Source organism: Tinamus guttatus, unplaced genomic scaffold (genome assembly GCF_059628265.1).
Source record: "Tinamus guttatus ecotype Peru unplaced genomic scaffold, ASM5962826v1 Tinamus_guttatus_pri_ptg000004l, whole genome shotgun sequence".
Taxonomy (NCBI): domain Eukaryota; kingdom Metazoa; phylum Chordata; class Aves; order Tinamiformes; family Tinamidae; genus Tinamus; species Tinamus guttatus.
Window position 1 is genome coordinate 17,595,979 of NW_028288538.1, and position 22,638 is coordinate 17,618,616.

Consider the following 22,638-nt stretch of genomic DNA (forward strand, 5'->3'; position numbering starts at 1 on the left):
AATGCACAGTCAAAGTGGAGGCTAAAACATGTTTTTGCATTAATAAGAGGGTGCAAGTGGTTTGCAGAGTGCGCTCTAGGGCCATTCAATTGCTCAACACAGTGTTAGCATTTCAAGCAGAAGGCATTTAACACTGTTTCTTGCAGGGTCAAAGTATAAATGCAGGGTATCAGGTATTTACGCAGGGTTTCAGGTATTTATGCAATGCAGCCAGAAGATTTCTATCCAGTAATTTTCTATGACTTAAACGTAAATGTTGCATGAGGAACATACTAAGCGCTAAGCACAAGTGTTGCATGAGAAAAGCAGGGAACACAGCCCCGATCTCTGTATTTTGTCATCTCCAGCCGCTGCCGCCCACCCGCCCGGAGGAGCCTGCAGCTCCTATCAATCTGCCATCAAACTAATAGAGAGCAAGTGTAACTTCAAAGAAATGATGGGTACTTTATTACGTGCATTCACGAGGAGACAGCCATGAAGCACTGCCTTGTTAAATGTTATAAAAGTTCTTATAAATATTCATGCACAGCATTTGTACTCTAAGCATTTGATCAGTTCCTTACAAAAAAAGGGAATGGGGAGGAGGAGAGAGGAAGAAATTACTGTTCCTTCAATTCCACAGAGTCCAAGACAACCACACAGATGATTTGAGCACAAATATGGGAGCACCAGAAACCCACGAACAGGAAAACATTTTTCAGGGGGCCTTTTTTGTTGTTGCCTTTTTTTTAAAATCACACCTGAAGCTTAAAATAGTTCGACAGTACTAAACTAATGATCTTAACATTGATAATTCTATTCGACCACCAACTAAAAAATAAAGAAGATGGATGGGTTGCTTCTGGGATCGCTGTATGAAGGCAGGCTTAGCTGCTCGTACGTGTGTGCGTCTCCTGAACGCCCTTGTCGCAAGCGAAGGGCAGAGCCACAGAATCAAACCCAACCGCTTGGACCGCGGCGAGGCCTCGAGCGCCGTCGCAACGCAGCCCGCCTGGGGCCCAGAATGCAAGAGCAGCCTCTAAACCCCACCAGCTCCCTTGGAAATCCCGTGTTCCTAGTGCTAGCCCCAGCACGCAGCATCTTACCCGCTCCCAATTAAACCTCTGCGACTTCCAAGTCTATCGCTGGCGCTGTGAATTAACGGAGATGACCGTAACGCAGGCTAATGATAGGAAAGCCTGCTCAGAAAAGGGAAAAGATTCTGAAAAACAGCTTTAAATAAAACTATAAACCTAATACAAAAGCTAAGAATGTAGAGCAATAAGGTCGAAGCTGCTCAGAAACCACCCAAGAGCAGAGAGAGGGCAAGGAGAGCAGCTCGGGCTCTGCACCAGGCCAAGCAAACAGGCTCTTGCCTCTGATGCACGGTTTGGAAAAGAGGAGCTGCACTTTTTGTAGCCTGCTGCTACCTGGAATTTTGGGGACTTAGCAGATATTCCAGATACGTGCCCTGCACGTGCCTCCTGCTGGAGATGCAGCTACAGGCCCTCCAGCTACATCTCTCTCCAGCGCAGGCTCACCTCAGCAGTTATTCCAGACACACACACACCAGTCCGGAAACGCACAGCAAAACCAGAGGCACATCAATGCCTTTTGCTTCCCTTGGGAAGCCTGCCTTTTGCTTTTTTCTTTTTAAAAGCCATTTTCATTATATCCTGTTTGATTTGCTTCACCGTTTTTGACTGGAACAGCAATAGCAAGCTCATAATAGAAACATTTTTCCACAGGTTGCCTCTAATTACATTAAATCTCAAGTGAGATAGAAACATTAAAATAAGCAACAACAACTGCAATAAAGTCTCAGATAACAACCCGCCAGGCTTTCCGAGGTGCCTGTTAAAAGGAAACACTCGATGTTGCAGGAGGCCCACGTGGCCTTCGGCACGACAGCGGTTTCTGCTGCGCTCGGCCGCCGCAGCCAGAGGCCCAGCGGCCGCTGCACGGCGACGCTCACCCGTGACCACCGCACGGGGCTGGCCCTGGCGCCAGGGGGGGCTCACGTGGGACGCAGAGGACGCGGCGCCGGCTGCGTGGCCCAACGCGGCTGCCGCCCGCACCGGGGGGGACGCGCCATTTGGACAGCTCGGACAACGTCTGCGTTTTGCCGTGGTACCTGGGCTCTCCTTTAATGTGCTTGGAAAACAAAACATACAGAAGTTGAAACGCAGTAAATGAAGGCTGCAGGCACGCGATCTATAAAGCCTGGCGTGGACCCATGGTTTTTGTTTCACGTTATACACCCAACACCTGGCTCTGCAACCACTATGGGGCCGATAGGACCTTATAGCAAGTTCTCCTGTAGGAACTAAAATGGAAGAAACGGGATTTATGGGGGGAGGGAGGGAGTTCGATTACCGCTTACACCTCCTTTGGCAAGTGCTAGAGCAGGCCAGAGGGAAGCAGGTTTTGCCCTTGGGAACGACGGAGAGGGGACACTCCATCAACCCTTTCATCACAGCTGGTTACCAGGCTGACCTAGCAGTAACGTCACACCACGAAGAGCTGATCCTACAGTGTGATTTACTAGGGAAAACTATGCAAAGCTGTACGGCTAGAGCTGAAACCGCTGCCTGCAAGCGTAAGATGCGTGCAGATCTGCTATCAGTCACTTAGCTGTTCAGCTGCTTTTCCAAAGTCATCACAATACAGTTTCATGGAAATTATCTAAATACTCTGAGGATTAAGGGACTTATTTTCAGTCAATAAACAAAACCTATGATTATAAAATCTATGCTTAGAGAATATAAACTTTCATAGCATCAGCTCAGTAAACAAGACATTCTTGTCTACAGAGCAAAACATACATTAATGCTCTATTAAGATGTAATTAAGCACACAGAACAAAAGTGAAAAAGTTAATTTCAGTGCACAAAATAAATTTTGCCTTGTGTTTGTATTCTGCGCTTCAGACTGCAACGCGGGAAGGTCACTCGTGCACAGAGCGCCGCGTTTGCGGGTGGACGTGCCAGGGCCCCGGGACGGCTGCTCGCAGCAGAAGGCTGGGGGAGGAACACGTTACGTGAGCGTTTTGCAGACACGTTTCCTAACTGCTGCTGGACACGCGTGTGAGCGCGTCGCAACCCGAGAGGGGACGCGCACAGGTATGAAGGTCATCAGTGACAAAAAGGTGTGACTCTAACTATGACTTTAATTTGCATTTAATAAAGGAGAAGAACTTTAAGCAGCACATCATCCTCCATCCTTTATTCTGTTTCACATCGTAAGTCAGTCTCCTTTGGAGCTACCAGCACCAAACCTTCAACACTGGAAGGGACGAGGTGTTGGTGGGGGGCTGTGGCTATATTGGTGTAGGGGGGCTGCTGTAGCTATACTGGACTCTACCCGCCAAGAAGCGGTGGCCAGCAGGGCTCCCGCAGACGAGCGGCCGCACGGTTCGCGTAGGGGACACTGTGATGCAGCTCCCGAGGTCAAACTGACCTCCTGCGGCTGCGGTCACATCTCCGGCCGCGCTCACGTGGCAGCGCCAGCGCCTCGAGAAGAGGCCGTTCCCGAGCGGAGCAGAGCGGCTCCATGGCCCGCGCGGGCTGCAGCCCACGGCTATGGCGACACCGGCGCGGCACGGCGGCTCCGCGCCACCCTAGCGCCTTCCCGCACCCGCTCTCGGGGGGAGCGGGATTTACAGAGCAGATTTGGGATTTTAGAGAACCCCATGTGCGTTCTGAGGATCCCCCTTTTCTCCTGATGCGCTGAAATAACACGTTTTGGCTGTGACTTACGATGCCTATTTGCCAGGGAGAGCTCTACACATGTAAGTAAATCACCCAGACAGACTCGCGTTCACCATTTGCCTCTCTTATTCTTGGCCCTACAAGTGCTTTTCTCAGTCAGGGATGGAGGACACCAGAAAGCCATCGATGCCACCAATATAAAACGCAGGTCTGGGAAGCCTGGACCCATCCAGCCCTAACCGCAGGCAGCTGGAGCCCGCGCTCCGGGCCCTGCTGCTCCTACCACTAAGCAACCGGCGAGCGCCGCGAGCCGCAGGCAGCGCCGGGCTCTGCGCCCTCCGCCGCGCGGAGCCCAAGGGGCATTTCCAGCTTCAACCCTGGAGATGGTTCCGTGACACGCAGACATATCATCACGTCTGGATTAGGTTTAATCTATGCGCTTGGTGCTGCTTTATTTAGCTGCAGGAAGAAAATCTTCTGCATTAATAAGGCTCAGCTAATAAATTCATGATTAATTTAATGTCTCTAATATTCATCTAGTCTAACCGCCTGAATTTATACACACTGAAGTCACAACAATGTTTTGATAGGCTATAAATCAAAATATTCAAATAAGTGTTGCTGTACTGATATAGGCCTATTTCTCATAGTATATCAGCTTTAAATGTATGCCTCTGTGTTTCTTCCTAAGAAACCCTTATGTGCATGGTGAAACCAAATAGGACCAGGCCAGAAGTCGAAAACATTAATTTGACTATTAATTCCATTAATAATGGAAATTCTTATAAAAATAAGATAACGGAGGCAGTGCTCAAGAAATTTTAAGTGTTTGAAAAGTAAAAAAGTGGTAGTGCAGCCCTTCTACTGGTGGTCAAATAGGTTTTTATGCTCCAGCACTGGGATGGCGTTTGCAGCAAAAGAGAGTAGCGAAAGAGGAAGATGGTACTGACGAGATAGAGCGGCCTTCCCCAATTGTCGGCTGCCCTCTCTCCAGAAATATGAGCTTTTAGAAAGATTAATTCCCTCTGACTTCTGTTTCTCCCTGCACAGTGAATTAGTGCTGCACTGATCAGGGGAAAACATTCAGTCAGTGCTTTTTATTGAGTGGTAGCTCCTAAAACTTTCATTGCTAATCTCTAACTTGAGAAATCCATCGTGAAAAATAGAAGTATTTTAACCTGATAAAGTGATAGCAAAAACTTGGAACAGCAGTAGACAGTAGAAAAAGCTGGTAAAACAACAGTGTGACAGGAAGCATACGGCTAATCAATATTTGCTGGATCGTGAATAGGAGGCTAAGGAAAAAGGCCATTCCACACCGCAGCGCATACTTGCCACGTTTTAAAACCCTCTGGGTGAGGGGGTAAGAATCTGAAGCATTTATAATAGGTATTCTTATTTTCTAATTTATTTATCCTCATGTCTTATCTAGGATTGAAACAAACAATTCCAGTTATGTTTAAACACAGCCTAACACAGTCCTCCAGCAGGAAAAGTATGAATTTGGTTAAATATTTTCTGAATGCCACCGTAACTCATACCGCAGAGCGTCAGCCACAGCAGCTTAAGTTAAACGGTAACCCGCAGTTTCCCCCTGAAGAATATACAGAACTTTTATTGCCAGAAATGGAAAGCAATTGATTAAAACTGAAAGCTTTGCAAAGCTTAGATTAACGCTCGTATTGGAAATGATATACAACACTGCTGGAGGAGAAGGCAAGCCACGTCCTTCTGGAATGATTTTCAGGTAGATGAAAGCCCGTACCTATGCATTGCCGAAATGTTCCCGCTTAAAGTATACACGATCAAGTGTGCAAATTTAAGACAGGGATGATCGGGCTGTTCTGTATCGCTGCTGTTCCGGGAGGCGTTGTCAGAGAGTTCTGCAGAAAGAGTTGAGGAAATTCCCATTGAAGCTGCCGAAATCCCAAAGGAGCCATCAGCTCGGAGCCCAGCGCAGGGCTGGATTTGGCTGTGGCCCCGCAGGGGTGGCGAGGGGGTAGCCCCAGCATAACCTCACCTTAGGGCAACTGCATCAGGAATCTTCCTCCAGTGCAACAAGAAAACGATTATTTAAACAAAATGATTCCCGTTTGCAGCAGACTCGGAGGGGAAGCGTACCCTTTTCCACCTTAGAAGTCAGTCAGTCTCTTAATCAGCACAATCTCTTAATTAGCAGAATCTGAAATATTTGTCGAACTTGCTCTTTGGAACAGCAAAGCATTTCTAGCCATAGGTACCAAGCAAGCAGTTAATAAATGAAATGACAAAAGAAAACATACTAGTTTCATATGATGGAAACTAAAGGAGGGTGATTTTGTTAGGAATACAGAGCAAACGAAAACTGAAGACCTCCCTTTAAGCCAGACCCCTCATCTCCCGGCCACTGACAATTCCCTGCTCCCAAAAGGGAGATCTACTGTCCCACCAAAAAAAAAAAAAAAAAAAAAAAAAAAAAAAAAAAAAAAAAACCCAAAATACCTGATGTGCAGCAGCCCTGTGATGTAAAACACGGGGACCTGTTCAAAACAGAGCAGTGCTCGTTTGGCACTTCCCACTTCCAAAGGTTCAGGAGATGATTTTTCCCCTTTGCTGGTCCTGCCTATTTTGAAGTTCCCAGGGAGTGTCATCACATCACCAGGAATTTAATGCACACACAAGCAGCAATATCCCTCTATCACATGAGCTGACAAGGACACTAGTTACAGCATACCTGTGATGGGACGGATTTCGAAGTAAGCAAAATGAAAATGGAGACCGTAAAGCAGCTAATGAAAAATTAACTTGCCTGGTGGAGAGTAATTAGTTTTAGGAACATTTATTAAATATTTTTATCTTACTGTTGTTTAATTTGTCAGTGTTTCTATTTTGAGTCATCATCATCTTTAGGCATTTAAACCTCAGCTGAAAAATCCCAGCCGGACCCGAGAAAGTAGCAAGCCTGAACACAGAGAAAGAACAATCTCCTTGTCAAAACACCCCCTGAACCCAAATCATCCTGAATTTCCATCTGCTTCTGAGATTGAGCTACAAATCTTTGTTTTGTGTACACGTTCTTGGGACTGTTACCCTATCTTTTCCTGGTATAGCAAAGGATAATTCTCTGGCTCTTAGTATATGAGGAGGAACACAGCTCACCTATTTGAGGCAAGAAACACACAAAATAAGCTTGTCTTCCACGCCATCCAAACTATTATTTTCTGTAAGTATTCCTCTCATTTACACCAGGGAATTCTCCCTATTAGTAGGAGTGCCTGTGCAACGGACATTTTCTCAAACGACAATGCAAAATAATTAACCAGAGAGTCGAAGTTTAGTGTTTCAGGCATGCAAGAAGGAAATAATCATAAAAACATTCCTATAGAGTATTATCTCAAAAATACACTTAAAGCCTGTGCTCCTCCTCCACAGGTACTTAGCTCTATCCATAGCATAAAGCAATCATATCAGCCTGCTTCGGTGCCAGTATTTTCTGTTCCTTCCTTTCTCGGCGAGCCAAGTCAAAGAGAGGAAACAAAGGCTGGGCTTGTTCCCGGGGAGAAAGGAGCTCTGTGGCAATCGGGGGCCGTTTCCTCTCACATACGCACGGGGCAGCATCTGATATGGGGACTTACCCTACGCAAACACGCGCTTTGGTCAGTATCTTCTCGATGGAAAGCACCCCGAGACAAAAACGCGTGCGTACTGGGTGTGGGAAAGGAGGTTGCTAACCTCCCTTCCCAAAAATCTCTCTCCCTGCTAACTAACCGTGTGGCTCGCGGATGGAGCAGCCTGTGGAGCACAGGGCGCTGAGCTGCTCACAGCCCTTCTTTGTTTGGCGAAGGTGGCGATTTCCTCTCCTTAGATTCTTTCCCCTTATTCTGCTCTTCCTTCCTGATGATAAATCCACTTTTTATTATTCTAACCAATTGCACATTAATTTTAGAAATTTTATCGCTCATTTAGATTTCACTGGGTGAGTCAAATGGAAAAAATGTGTTCTGGGGCTGGGCGAGCTCCCTCGCAGGCGAGGTCCCCGCGCCAAGAGCACCCTCCCATGCAGCATCCTCCGGCGCCCGGAGCCCGGGCCGCTCCGCGGGCCGCCCCGCCGGCAGCCCCGCTCCCACGGCGGCCCTGCCTCTGCCCAGGCCTCCTCCCTCGCTTCCCCAAAGCCGGCCGAGCTCCTGCCGTCCCGTCCCATCCGTCCCGCTCTGTCACCACGGGTCAGCACGGGCCGCCCGCCGCACCGCACGCCCATGCCTGCTCCGGCACCGCCGACAGCCGCTTGCACCACCTAAATAACCATTATTTGAACACTGAAACAATGATGGGAAACGGCTTCCTCTGTGGAAGCCCTTAGCCCTGATGCAATTACAATTAGTGCTACTTTGACAAACGCTGCATGCCTAAAGAAAAGGTGTTTTTCCTGCCAGGCAACAAGGTACAAAGTGACAAACAAAGGATCTCCTTTCAATTTGCTGTGGATTTTTACTCTGAAAGGATGGCAGTTGTAGGCTATTTATATCTTCACCTAACTTGCTGAATAAGACATGCCAAGACAGCATATTTTCCTTGGTGAGGGCAAGCTTGTGATCAGCACTGCTTTTTAACTTGTCCTGCTCATACCTGCAGTCTTTCTAGAGCCTTCTGGAAACCTGCAAGCTCACGGAAGCGCCCCAGTTTCACAGCTCTGGCAAAACAGAGGCATGAGAATCAAAATCGTCTCATCCTCTTGTTCTCCATAGACTCACCAATAAGTTAGAGGTCTGCTAATATATGCACAAAGTCAAAAAGAAGGGACAAACATGACATAAAATGTCACATATTATGCTTATAATTCCTTTCTGAGCTTCATTTGCCACCATTGCAGATGAGTGGGATCTGCAGGCCCTCCCTCTCCCTTGGCACAGTAGGAAAACTAAATAAAAACCACAACCCATGCTAAGGCAAGGATCCTTTAAAGGTGGGAAACCCCTGACCAAACAAGGCATCGGTCAAATAAGCAGCAGCAAATAATGTGGATTGCAAATAGGGAGTGTTATCCCAATGCTGAATCTTTCCTAAATCCTTACCTCTATCTTCCTAGAAAGAATTATTCTCTAGCGACACTGACAGTTCCCTGCCAAAGAGTCAACACAGTCTGTAATACTGCTGGGTTAGATACCTTAGTTTTCTCCCCTATCCAAATATCTGTAAGGTTTGGGAATGCTGTCCTTGTTTGTCTAGGAAACGAGAACAAGACAACAACCAGATCTGCCTCCTTCCCTTCTCCTCCTCCCTCCCTCTTTCTGTCCCCTCAAATAAAGGAGATGAGTGCAAGAAGGCACCTTTGTAAAATCCTGAAAATCTGCATTCTTTAAATCTTTGAAATTCTGGCCACACATATGTAGAGATATATATTCATATATGTATATCCCCACATACACACAGATTCCTTCTTTGTTGATGTATGGCAAGTGGAATCCACATGCAGATAACGTCATTTTTGATAGACTCAGCTGTGTGGTTGGTTTCCATCAGCACAACCGGCCTGATGGAGATTCCACCACACACGAGGCTCAGTGCAGCTCTGAGAACTGCCCTCTACACAACTCCTTGGCTTTCTTCTCTCCCAAGACAGCAAAACATTGTCTTGAAGTACTAAAGATGAGCTATTTTTATGTGCTTTTAAGCCTTTTATTTTTAGTCAGTGTTTAAATGCCACCCATTTTTACAAAGGCACAGTTACTACAGCTTGAGAGCTGTTTGATGACTCTCAATAAGAGCTACATTAACAAGCAAGTCCTTGAGTCATGTATTTACATTTTACACTAAGCAGATTATATTTACATTAAGCAGCTAATATAATCATAGACGACTAATGGACAGTCAGCAAAGGAAAAGCAGATATCACAAGCTTTAAAGATCAGAAAGTATTTTTTGCTTGTTGAAATGTCTAAAATTACTTCATTATAACTAAAACCATGGAGAGAAGCTGGGGTCTTTTCACCACCTTTAAGTATCACATTTTTGTATTTCTGAGGAGCACATTGTCGTGACGACAACATTGTCTCGTTCTCCAGTATTAACCTAGGTGCGTTTTAGGTTTCTTGCTATGTTTCAGGAGTTGACAAGTTCCTTGACATGTGACTAAAAGCAGGTACAGAGATGCTTCCGCAGCTTATCCTGAACTGTAGTTTTGCCTGACATTGGGTAGGAAGCCATTCACTAACACCGCAGTAACAAAAATCTAACCTCATATTTCAGCCATGAGGAGATAGGAAGAACCCTCAGGAAGAAATTTCTTTAAATTGCAACATAAACCATCAAATACTCAAAGTCTAAGATTCCAGCTGCTTGCTAATAAATGAAGCTCACAGAATTACAGACTCATCCAGTGTTTAGCTCTCGTAAAATTACTCTGTTTAAATTCTGGTAGTGTAAGAACAAAATCCTCTATAATCCATACAAGTTATCTGAGGAAGCTGTATTAGGGAAATGAAGAGATATCAAAAAAATATTTACCACTTAAGTTCGAGGCATTTCATCTATTCATCTGGGTTGGCTTGGCAAAACCTTCTGCAGCAGCTGGCACTAAGCCCCTTTGAAACTTCCAAGAACTTCTGATTTCTCCAGGCAGACTTGCTTCACCCCCTTCTCTTCATGGCTACAGACCAGGACAGCAACATTTTCTGCAAAAGAAAGATGATGATGCTATTTCAAACAATTTTCAAACACTGTTTGTTGTTCATTTTCCTTCTGTCATGCCCACTGGATTTCTTAAGTGCTACGAAAGTCACCTAGAGACCTCTGCTGAATCCGATTTGGAATTTACTACTCTTCACGAGGCAGAAAATCTGAGCAGATTTTAGATAGATGTATATAAGCACAGCGCAGATTTACCAAATATCAAGATCAGGAATAACTCCTTGGCACAATTACTGCTTTACAGTTTCCTGCAAGTCCTCAGCATGCCCCTCTGCCTTCTATTTACATGCACGTAAGCATCAGAACACAGATTATTTCATTCAACAAAAACTACAAACACAGCTAGAATGTCTTGAAACATATTTATATTTATGAGTAAACATATATACTTAGCTTTTTCTTTTGTAACTCCTTTGAAAGTTGACAAACATGACGCCCAAGGCCAGGAAGGGCAATGCTTTTAATTCAGAGGCACCACACCACGATCCAGGCGCGTTACTGAGATGACAACTGGTCGATACAGCATTTACCCACAAAGGAGATAAGGAGACACTGTCTTTGCCCTTTACTATTTTCAAGCCTTTCTTTGATTTTCTAGCAGTTGACAGCACTTTTTAATTTGCACTATCCACACCTGAATGCTGGGATTCAGGCTACACTGATGGTATATTACGGCACTTGAGCAGAGAGTTTTCTTTTCTGAACCCCCGAAAAGTAGCAATAGGCTTCACTTGGGCTGCTAACCCTGCACACCAAGTCTTAGTTCTGTGGCAAAACCACGAGTTGCAGAGGACACGCTGAACGGAGGACTCACAAAACGCAGCTTAGTAAAACGAACGGGTGACCTTAAAACTTTCCTTAATTCTATCTACAGCTTTCTAAACAAAAGGCAAAGAAAAAGTGAATTAAGAAAAAAAAAAGAAGAAAACCACCTACATATCTTACCTGTTTTATGAGAAGAAAAGCACGTGGCTTTATGTTAACTATGTTGGCATGCAAGCGCTTTATGGTGGTTAGCCCCTTGTTCCAATAAAGATTACTTCACAAAGTCACCTTTCCCTTAACCCAAGATATCTGAGCTCTCCACGTGATTTTCAGGCTTCCTCATCTCCTGCTACAGAAGCATTTGCCATTTTTCAGACAGTGTCCAGAACATCCCCCCAGAACTCCCGGAGGTCTTGAGCCAGGCACTTAATGAAGAGCTGCTGCCTAGTGGGGTTTGCTTTGTTTTTCCTCCTTTTGTTTGGCATTCTGCTGCTGTGACTCAAGTATGAACATATTTGTGGATGACAAAATTGAAGCAAAGAAAGTAAACACGAATCTCTGAAGAAGAGTTGTTATTAAAGTCCTAGGTAGCAGGGAACAAGGTGTTTTACTGCCTCTATGTCAGACCGAAATTGCAGCCTGAGGAGCACACATGGACTGAACGGGAGCAGGGCAGAGGAACACCAGGGGAACACGAGCAGCGTAAACAAAGCACCCCAAAGCGGGGCATTATATTATTGGGGTTATCATGATTACTATTTGGGGGACATATTTGAACGGGCGATATTGATGGGTGACCGTGTCCAGCTCAGACGAGTAAGAGCCATCATGAAAGAAAATGCATTATATGTTTAAAGACAATCCATAGATGGGAAGGCACCCATCAATGGACCCTTGAGCACGCTGAAGACAGGTCAGGCTCTCAGTGCTCTTAGTCTTGGTGAGGTTCAGCTTCTGGGTCATCATGTAAACGGAGATGCTGGAGACTAGCCAAGAACTTCACCTGGATGGAAAAGATTGACTCCTCTCCTGCAGAAGGATCAGAGGGTTACCAGCATGCAGAACCCAGTGGTTTTGCTTTTGCAGATAAAATTAGCCAAAATTGCCACATAGAGCAAGAACAGAAAGAGCCTTGCAAAACATCTAGAAAGAACAGCAAAGGAGAACCAGAGGCCAAAGCCTTTGGAGAACCTTCTTGAGGTGCAAAGTCTGAAAAAATGGGGCATGCTACACAGCCCTTTGAATTACCAAAAAACAATCCTGAAAAACAGGGAAATCTGCAAATGCTTTGCAGCATGGAGAGGATGCACCGAACAAGTATTTAAAAGCTCTCTCGGTGAGGTGATGTGAATAATTTTTCCTGGGTAGAAAAACAAGGGATTGGGCAGCATGCTCAGATTGCAGCTCCAAGCAATTGTCAAGGGAATTGCACTGGATTTCCCCTGCTTGGAGCTTAGTGGCGAGACAGCCCTGGCTCCTCCAGCCTGCAGGACACCTTCCCAGCACCACGGGCACCTCTGGGCATGACCTGGCTGCAGCTGTGCCTGAATCTAACGTAAAATAGTTGGAATAAGGCTAAAAATCATACTTAAGTACTAAAATTCAGTAAGGGTTAGCCAATAATGTGCGTAACATCCCTGTGGTTCCCATGCACCCTGGGCTGCTTTACTGGAATTAGCTAAACAGCTCTGTTTACCTTTCCAAATGCATTACAGCTTCAAATGCAGATGAGCCGGAACCTCTTAATAAAAACCCAACATTTGCAGCCATTTTCTCATTTCAGTTGCATACAGCCATTTTTACTCACGCCGAGAGCTCTGCAAGCTTCACCTCTCCTTACAACCTGCGCAGGGATCCTGCACAAGCGCTGCCTGCGGGAGGAAGCCCGAGGAAAACCCAAGTCACAGCCTGGGAAATGTTTCTGCTATTACTGTTGCTACAAGCAGGCTCCCAATGAGCTGTGATAGCCTGCAGAGAGTCAAGCTTTGGGCGCACTGTCCTATTTTTATCCTATGAACTACCCTTTGCTTTCAGACGGCTACTGGGTTTGCCAAACTAATAAGATTTTTGGCATCATTCACACTATTTATATACCAGTGCCTTGGTGCCTTGGATACAAAACCTTTCAGAAAGACATCATTACAACAGCCTGCAACACCAGTTTAAACATCTTGCCAGAATAATTATGCAAGCAATCAGGTGTCCCCTCCACGAAATAAGTGACCCAGAAAGCCCTAAGAACAACATCCTCCTCTTGCAGGGGTAACTCCAGCATCTGCTGAGCTCAGGCTGCTGCAACGCTCGGAGCTCCCTCAAAAAGCTTCCTCCCCAGCCCTACAAGAGACAGGGGCCTAAAAAGGTGAGAAGTACCACCAAAATCTCAACAGAAATAAACTGGGAGACCAATGCAAACAGAAGTGAAGAAGCAGCACAAATACTTATTGTTTATAGAGAACATAATAAGCAGCTGATAAGAACTTGCTGCTTGTGCTCCAGAACGATGCCGTTTTTAAGGGGCATTTCCGAACTTTTGCTCAGGCAGTGAAAAAGGGAGCCACTCCATTTGCAGGCAGCAATACTTTTTCACTTCAAAATTATCTCCTGGAGTAAAGAAATACTCAGAAGACTGAGTAATCCTGTCTTAATAGAGATGGAGGAAGGGGACAAAGAGGTCTCACTCAGTACGTGGACTGTATCTTCCATTCTGGGTATGTTTCTATTTTTAATTCATAGATATACAGGAGAAGAAACTCAGAAGAAGGGAGTTTAAAAGACCACTTAAAAACAATATGAAATATAGACTGATTATATTGTTAAAAATAGAACTGAGACACAGAGAGAAAGGAAGCCCTTAATGGCCTGTTCATGCTTAAGGGCTCTCACAATGAGTGCCTGTTACTCATGGATCTGCTGAAGGATTTGCATTGACTGCAGAGGCACCAATTTGAAAATGTTTTTGACACAACGACATTGAGAAACATCCCAAAGGGCTTTAAGTTGAAAGCCTGGGCCCTCTCCCAACACTCCTGTTCTTTCATGGATGGAAGAAAAGATTTGCAAGAAGGGAGAAAAATAATTAAGTTGCTTTGGATTTGGAAAAGAGGGTGGAAGAAAAAAAAAAATGTGATAAAATACTGCTAGAAGAGACCACAAGGGATCATCCAGGCCCTCTCCCCCCAAGATCCAAGTTGCATCTATCCTTCAGCAATTTATATTCACTATTTTTTCCCCTCATATTATAGATTTAATATCATTAGGTAAGGTGAGAAAGTAAGCAGAAAGGAGACCCAACATACCACTGGTCACCCAGCCTTGTTACTGGACGTTCCCTTACAAGCTCCTCTAGATGAAAGGAAAACGCTTGGTCAAAGCGTGGGAGATGGTTCCGAACGCAGCCGAAAGGCTCTTCGGGAAGCAGCAGGAGCCGCACGGGAGGCCGAGCGCAGAGGAGGGACGGGAGCAGCACGTGGCAGGAACACAAGGAGGCCACTGTATCTTCTACTCCTCTTTGCTGCAACAGCAGAACCTTCCTACGCACCCCGTTCCTGCAAATCTGCACGTTAGTGGTATTTCGTATTTAGCAAAGGCTTCCGAGTAGCTGAGCGGGGCCTCGCGGCGCATCCTCGGGTAGCCGTGAGGCCACGGGGCAACCAAGGCAGCAGCAACGGGAAAACGGGAAGCAACAACGCCAGCAAACACGAACCAAGCGCCAAGCCCAGCCACCCCTCCGGCTTTTACACAGCTTTGCTTTCACAAACCAAGGCCCAAGCCTGCCCTGGGATTAGGGTTTGGATTGTAGTTCATCCCGCTCTCGCGCTCTTGGCCTGGTGTTACTAGAACCATGTGCCCCATCCTCCCTTCCTGGGTCTCTGCCCGGTTTGCACTTCATCTCCTGAAAAATCTTTGTTTCACAGTTGAGACAGAAGGTCTTTTACAGGCTAAAAGTTATCTCTAGAATCAAGAGGGAAACCACGTCACATACGGTGCTGCATGCGTTAAATAGAAAGAACGTAAGTGGGACAATATACATTCTGAATGGAAAGATCCACAGGTTGAGAGGAGCAGAAGAAACGCAGAGCAGCAGCTCACTGCAGCGCCGGGGTTATCCTTATGCAATTCCTACAAGGATTTGAATACAAAAGTAATAGAATTTAAGCTTTTTATGAACTCCTTTAATAAAAGTTCCTCTGATCTAATTATCACTGCAATATATAGAAAATATATACGCTAACACACACAGAACTGTCTCTCTAGACCTTTTGAAGGCTGCTGGTGCAGGGGTATCGCTTGTGCACATAACACTCGTGCCTGGCAAGCTCCACTCACCGCTAGGGAAACCCGGCCAGCTTTGCAGCCCTCTCCTTGCTTTTATTAGCCTGAGCATTTCACTTCTCCAGCTTACATCTTTGCACAGAGCCTTCATAAACCATATGTGTTTGTTTATATGTACATATGCAGTGCCACCATGCATTTTTATCATGAAGGGACAACTTCTGCCTTTAGCATATGGTAGGGCACATCATCACTGAGGAAAAATGGTAAAAGCCCTGGTGGTTTTAATTTGTTCTGAGATTTCTCTCCTCCAATCTGTTTATGAAGAAGCAACTGTTGACTCACAGAAGAGGAGGACAACCTGACTTTTGGGGGAATTAACATGCACAAAAACCAGAGCCTTCCTCCATTTTTTTCCAAGTGCATCTCAAAACATTTTTAAATGGATTTAAAAATAAACACAAAACCCATGAGTTTTAGTTATCTGAGAAATGCATCTTTCCCTTTTTGATTTATATTGCTACAATCATTTCCATTCTTTCCCCCCTGCAAACAAACGCTCTCCGTATGTGGTAGCTACCTAAAAAGGGAACAAATCAAACTGCAATCAAAAAATACGTGTATTTATGTGCAAATCTGAAGAATCAAAGATAAATCTTTTCTTCATACCCAGATTTTTTAATTCCCCCAGTTACTTTAATACCAGAAATAAGTGTCTCCAAGTACACAAAACTGAAACACATGTAACATGGTAACTTTGGGACTTCTGCCTGGTAGTCACATCTCACCGCATTTATAATTCTGTTTCATGCAGCACTGACCTGTTTTCTGCCTAATCAAATTCTTAATTCCTCATTTAAAAAAAGAGGAGGCCAGGAGAAGTTTCTTGAGCACTACGACTTTGCCAAGACTTCCTCAGTTTTTGCTCTTAGACAGTATTTCAGAAGTGTCACAAACAATTACTGGTGTATCTCCTGTCTTGGACTATACTATAAAATAGTAGATGAACTAAATGTATAATGTGGGTAGAGGCCCAGCAAAAGAGATGTAAAGAAGCCTAAATCATTCTGAGTTAATAGATCATGCCAGACAGACTTGAAAGGTGCTTTCAGAAGCATTCAAAGCAGCAAAGTCTATAATTTCATTTATGAATTTGGATTTGCATATAAAATTTACAAGTAGACCTAAAAAGGTTTATATTAAAAGAAAAATCCATATACATTTTTATATATGGAAGAGGGAGGGAAAATAAAAATCAGATCTGCTCTAAAAAAGCATCCTGGCTAGTCTCAGGGTAATTCATAGGAGACTAGTCACAGGGTATGTGTATGCACAACCAATCAGGAGGAGAAAGATTTTCATCAAAGTATTTAATATACTTTTGTTAGCATCTATTTCATTTCATTAACTTATTGACCATCTTGATAAAGCAAGCTCTTTGAAACTGAAAGCTGACCAAAAAGCTTTGGGAAAACCAACTTTACGTTTCTACGAAAGACAAGGAAAAGCAAAAAAGAAAACCTTTTGATGAAAATCCAGTTAAAAACAAACCAACTTTGCAGATTATCTTTCATCTTTACAGAATGCATACATTTATAAAGTTAGAAAAAAAAATCCACTCTGTGCATACCTCTTTCCGAGTTGACTGTTGTGCACTGCCCAAGGATGTCATTAAAGGCAGTTGCTGGTATGTGCTTCAACTGCCCCTTACCAGGTAAGTTATCAGCTCATTACAACATCCCTACAAAAATCCTCCTGCACGGCCATGCAAAATAGAGTAACTGGTGCGTCAAGAAAAAAGCCAAAAATACAACAAAAACAAAGCGCCACACTGACACTAGGTTGCAAAGAGCAACGATCTGTTGCAAAATCCGACAGCAAAAAAACAAGGAGCAATTGCAAGTTGCGACTGTTCGGGAGTGACCTGGATGGCTGTGCCAGAAGGGAATCTTGAATTTCAAGTTCACGTCTCACCATCTCATTAGCAGAAACTCGAGAGAGACTTTGGGGTGACTCTATCAAGGAAAAATTCTCACTGGAATTCATTTCCTCTTGCTAAATAAATGTCAGCGGAGTCATTGCCATCACAGCACACGCGGCGCATCCCGGCCGGATCCGACAGCGCTCCCTGGGTCCCTGGAAAACGGCCTCCCCGGCACAAGCAAGTAGAGACCGTGTCCAATGAAGAAGATTTATTTAAAGGGGGAAGCTATAGAGAAATGCTTCAGCTGAATTTTCTAAGTGCTATGCTCAGATCTGCAATCTTGACTTAAATGTTAAGGCAGGCGCATGGGCCATTAGTCGGGATTACCTTTCCCTGGGCAGGGTTTCATCAGCTTTGGCATTTCGCACGGCTGCTGCTGCGGGTCGGGCTGGTGCAGGAATTCGCTCTGCTCTTTAGGAAAATCATTTTCAAAAGACCACGCTAGCGCGTCTGCCGCGGATTGCTGCCATTTGTCAACGTCTTACTTAAAAGCAAGATGTCAAAAATTGGTTTGGGGATTAATACAGACGAGACAGCTCAAATGAAGGGGTACTTCCAAGAAAATAAACGGCACTTAAACTCTGCAAGTTAGTGACAACCGCCATTCCACGGGGTTCGACTTCTTGCTCAAGTACCATTTGACCTTGCCATGAGACAGGCAGTAAGACATAAAAAACTGGAAGCAAGAAACGAGAAAAGCGAGTGAGCTGAAGTGAGCAGGAGGGCCGAACGCGGAGACAGGCGGCAAACGCTGCCGGATCCGCGTCAGCCGGGCGAGCTGCCAAACCCCCTACCCCGAGCTGCCCGCATAGGGACCATCGCCCCGAGGAACCAGGGCCACCAACAGGAAACGCTCAACTTGGAGCTGGGTCAGAACTTGCAGCGCTCTGATTACGGAACCAAAGTGAAATTATTAGCATAGTGCAAGCGGTAGGTGCTCCGAGACAGAACGCCAGGGAGAAGGAGAGGAAGGCCCCGCAGCAAGGACCGGAGCGGTGCAGGAAGGGTCCTGCCACGCGGCCTGCAGGGCATTTCTCTCTCCTCAGACAGTTCCAGTGGGCACTTGTTCTGCTTGCAATTTAAAAATACTGATGGAAAATAACTGCAATAAGGAACCACAAGAAGCACTTAACATTGCTGAAATACTGTATTAAAAAAAGAACGAAGTCCTTGCTGAAAGCACCCAGTGCTACTTGCCAACATTGCAGCCGTCCAGAGGGCTAGAAAGGCAGGCGGCGCCGAGCGGCAGAGCCCTCTTCCCAGGCCGCTCCTCCGCACGGCGGGAACGGTCCCGGTCCCGGCGGCGCCACGCGGCCGCTCGCTGCCAACGCCAGCCGCGCCACGCAGGAGCAGGTCCGGCCCCGCGAGCGCACGTGTCACATCGCCATCTGAGGCGTCCCCTCTTCCCAAACACCGATGAGAGCAACAATAACTTCTCAAAGCTGCCCGTCCGGCTGCAGCCAAGGTGCGCTTTGAAACTGCATAGTGCCGGCAAAGGTAGCAGACAATTTCAGGAGCAGAAGCAGGGATTCTGCTGGAGCTTGGAATCAAACTAAAAGGGTAATTTCACACTTGTGTTGATCTAGTAACTCATATGAGGAGGAGGCAAAAATAATAATAATAAAAAAAAACAGAGCAGTTGCAGGTCTAAAATCTCCTGCCAGAGAAAAAATGCTTATTTGAAACCTTAAGCTAAAGAAAAATGAAATGAAGTTAAAACAGAGTAATAAAATACTATCAAAATAGCAATGAGAAAGGAGCCACTGAATAACGTGCGTAGCCGAGAACCCACACCTTCGAAATGGCCCGTGTGGGAGCACAGAGCGAGGCGGCCGCAGGAGAAGGCGGCAAGGGCGGAACGTGGCCGCAGCCGCCTGCCGCGCGCCGCAGGAATCACCCTGCTGCACCAGAGGAATCACCCTGCTGCACCGGGGCTGCTGCAATGACCCCGGCCGAGGGTGGTGACGTGGCCCTTGGGGCTGCACGCCATGTAGGAACGAGCGCTCCCGGAGCCCTGGCCTGGCCGCTCCTGCCCGGCTCCCGCAGCGGCTCCGTGGGGACGTCCCGCACACAGAACAGCCCCTCTTCCAGCAGCCCCGCGGAGAGGCCCACGCCGATACCCACGCTGGGCAGCGTGCACTTCCTCCCATCAAAAGCACGACCATAAATGCCATAATTTACACTCAAGAGGTTCATTTGCATTATTTAATCATAACATCCCAGAGGTTTCATTTATTAGAATATTATGATTTCAGTAGCTTGCCCAGCAGCTACCTCACGAGCTCCTGCATTCAGTTATTTGCACTGTTGCCCAGCCTCAGTTATTCAACTCGAAACTCTCCAAGCAAGCTCAAGTCTTTGCCTTTTTATTTTTTGTTAAGCTGTAGCAAATTTATTTCAGATTTTCCCAGGAGTAAGATAGAAACACATTTATTTTCCAGCATTACAAAATCACACTGAATTTTCCTGCTTAGAAATTCAATATATAATTGAATTTCGATGGCTATGAAAATTTTACTGTTTAAGATCAAATCCCTGCAATCTGGGGGAGCGTGAGGTTTGGAAAATCTGCGTTTTTGTATTTCAGCAGAATACAAGAAACATTGTCAAAATCCATTATATACCAAGTGTCTCTTAGGCCTCTTGGAGCTCAATGAGAGGTTATTTGTCCTACAACAAGGCAGGGAAAGAACAGAGAAAACACTGTTTTTCCCCTCCCATGGCTGTAGTTGAAAACATCCACATAAAGGCGACAAAACATGACAATTTTTAAACCCGTTATTTTTAAACTTTTCAAACACAGCACTTCTCACACGTAACGCTGCATTAGAAGTCGGTGCCTGCGGTGGGAATTCTTCCCGTCTCCGCTGCCCGCTCCGCACAACCGGAGCGGAGCTGCGACTCCGCCACAACCTCCCCCTTCTAATCTGCTTTCTGTTCTTCTCTCCAAGCCCCTCGGCAGGTCATTTTTCTATCAAATGAGCTGGTTAAAATTCTTTCCCCTTTTTCTTTTTCAAACCTAGGGGAATTTCAAATAATCCAGCACTAACTGACAGGAATTTATACCATTCCTTTAAAATAGCGACACTTCTGTATTGCTGCGGCTTAACAGCTCTGCTGGTTTCATGCAAACTCCCTTTCCTTTTTCAGATGGACACATCAGTCTGCCGAGCGCCGAGAAGTTTGGCTTAAAGGATAATTTCCATCCTCATTTTCATTTACGCTCCAACTTGTTTCCACTGAGAACTGTGAGCATTATGCAGCAATTTATATATAGTCAGGAAAGTGCATCTCATTATGAAAACAATGACATTAAAATTATTTCAAAATATTTTTACTTATTTACTGATGCTCTCTCTGTCTATATTTTAACAAATGATACATAAATCCTGTCTCCCTCCATAATTTAACAAATTTGGATGTTATTCTCCTTATGCAAGAGATGCAAACTGATTATTCCTCGGCCTTTGAGATCTACAAGATTCCACTCCAAACAACATCACCCTTGTCAGCGTTTTCCCTCATGCCCGAGGGCTAGGAGATAACCTGACCTGGATAGGTTTCCTAACTTCTCTTTTTGATCTAACAGGCTGTGCAGCTTCATGCTGACTGCTGCACATCCTCAACCTCTGCATTTTAAAAAGCTGCTTAATCTATTTTTGCTGACTAGAGTTTGAGAACTTCTGTTGCAGCACAGAGACAGAATAAAAAACAACAGAGGCCTTGCTGGCTCCGCCACGCTCGCAGGCAATGGGGTTTAACACAGCCTGGATCTGTGTAAAGCCAGAAGTCCTGGCAGGCGCTGCTGTCACACCAAGGTCCCCAGCAAACTGTCCCCCTTGGGGTGGTGACACTGCTTCCAACCCAAAGCGATGGGGGTCTTTAGTGCCGTTCACAGGCCAGACCACTAGGAACTTGGCAGAGAAAAGCACATACATGCAGATGAGTCCTGTTGTGGAGCAGTCCAAGATGCAAGAACGGTGGAGAAGGACTTTTTTCCTTCTTCTAATGGGGGTTTTAGACGTCAGTGGTGTCCTGACCTGACCAGCAGCTGCTGCGCAGCTGTTTGGCCACAGGCCACTCGGGCCACCAGTGCTCCTGCTCCGTATGCTCCAATAACCCTTTCTTAATTTCATACTACTAATTATAAAGGAAGGTTACGAAATGCCTCCAGTACCTTTATGACTCGCAGCAGAGCCGTAGCCCCATTTCTGTGTTCCAGGTGACAGAAGGACACATCCTCTGCAGCAAAACCCTACAGTGAGGGTCCTTCCTTGCACACAGCCAGGACTAACGACCCAGCCGGCGCTCCCTACCCGTGTCACCCCTGTCATTAAAAGGGCAGTTGCACAAGGCTGCGTCACAGGTAAAAGGCTGCAGATCCGCTGCACTCCCTGCCCTCGCTGCGAGCCACACGGGTGGCAGCTGCTTCCCCTTCTGTGCTCATCAACCCCCTAACGCAGCAGAAACCACCCACCCTTGGCGGGCTCCTCCACTGCCAGCGCTGCGAGTTCCAGCTGCCCAAGCGGGGCAGGAGGGACGGGGCAGGAGGGACGGGGCAGGAGGGACGGGGCAGGAGGGACGGGGCAGGGAGCCTCCTCGGCAGCAGCAACCGTGGCGTCGGATTGAGCCTCTGCACCTACCTCTGCTTTGCGAATGCTTCTGGCACTGCTGTATCCAGCTTAAGCCTTCCACAGTTAGTCGCCAGTCGTATGCCATTAAGAACATACAAAGAACTGTCTAGTTGAAGGTTGTATCTAGTGTTATAGAGAAAAATAAACACATGGTAAAAAAACACTCTGAAAACAAATGCTTGTTCAAGCATTTGTACAGAGTCCACTTCTTCGTTTAACATAGGATGCAGAGCTGAGGCAACGGATCAATGCGCTAGAAAGCTCAAAACAGGAGCACCAGGAACCTGTTCGCGCGGCTCAGCGTGCCAAGTGCAGCTCTGTGGGCTGCCCAAAGCTCAGCCGGGTTCTGCTCCAAGAAGGAGCAACCTGAGCACGGCCGCCACAGAGGAACCGTAGTGGGAATTTGGTTCCAGGGAAGCAAACTTGGGCAACCAAGCGGCTGGCATAGCCCGCTATGGGTGTGCTTATTTACTCAAGAACACTTTGCTGACCTACTGAGCTGCAGTGCTGCTGCTCAGGGGACCACAGCCCTAACTCGCTTTCTAACCACCGCACAAGATAAGCTCTAAAGAAACATTAAGAGATGATAATTGGAGGGATGTAAAACCAAAACACAAGGAGGCAGCAG

The 22,638-nt window shown here is 46.0% G+C and overlaps 1 protein-coding gene across 1 annotated transcript in view; it reads right to left on the minus strand.

Annotated features, from left to right (window-relative positions):
* PEAK1 (pseudopodium enriched atypical kinase 1) overlaps positions 1-22,638 on the minus strand; it is a 97,446-nt gene that overhangs the window by 41,899 nt on the left and 32,909 nt on the right. Inside the window, exon 3 of the mRNA XM_088520732.1 lies at positions 10,173-10,339. The gene's annotated coding sequence lies outside the window, so the exon portion shown is untranslated. The remainder of the gene's footprint in view (positions 1-10,172; positions 10,340-22,638) is intronic.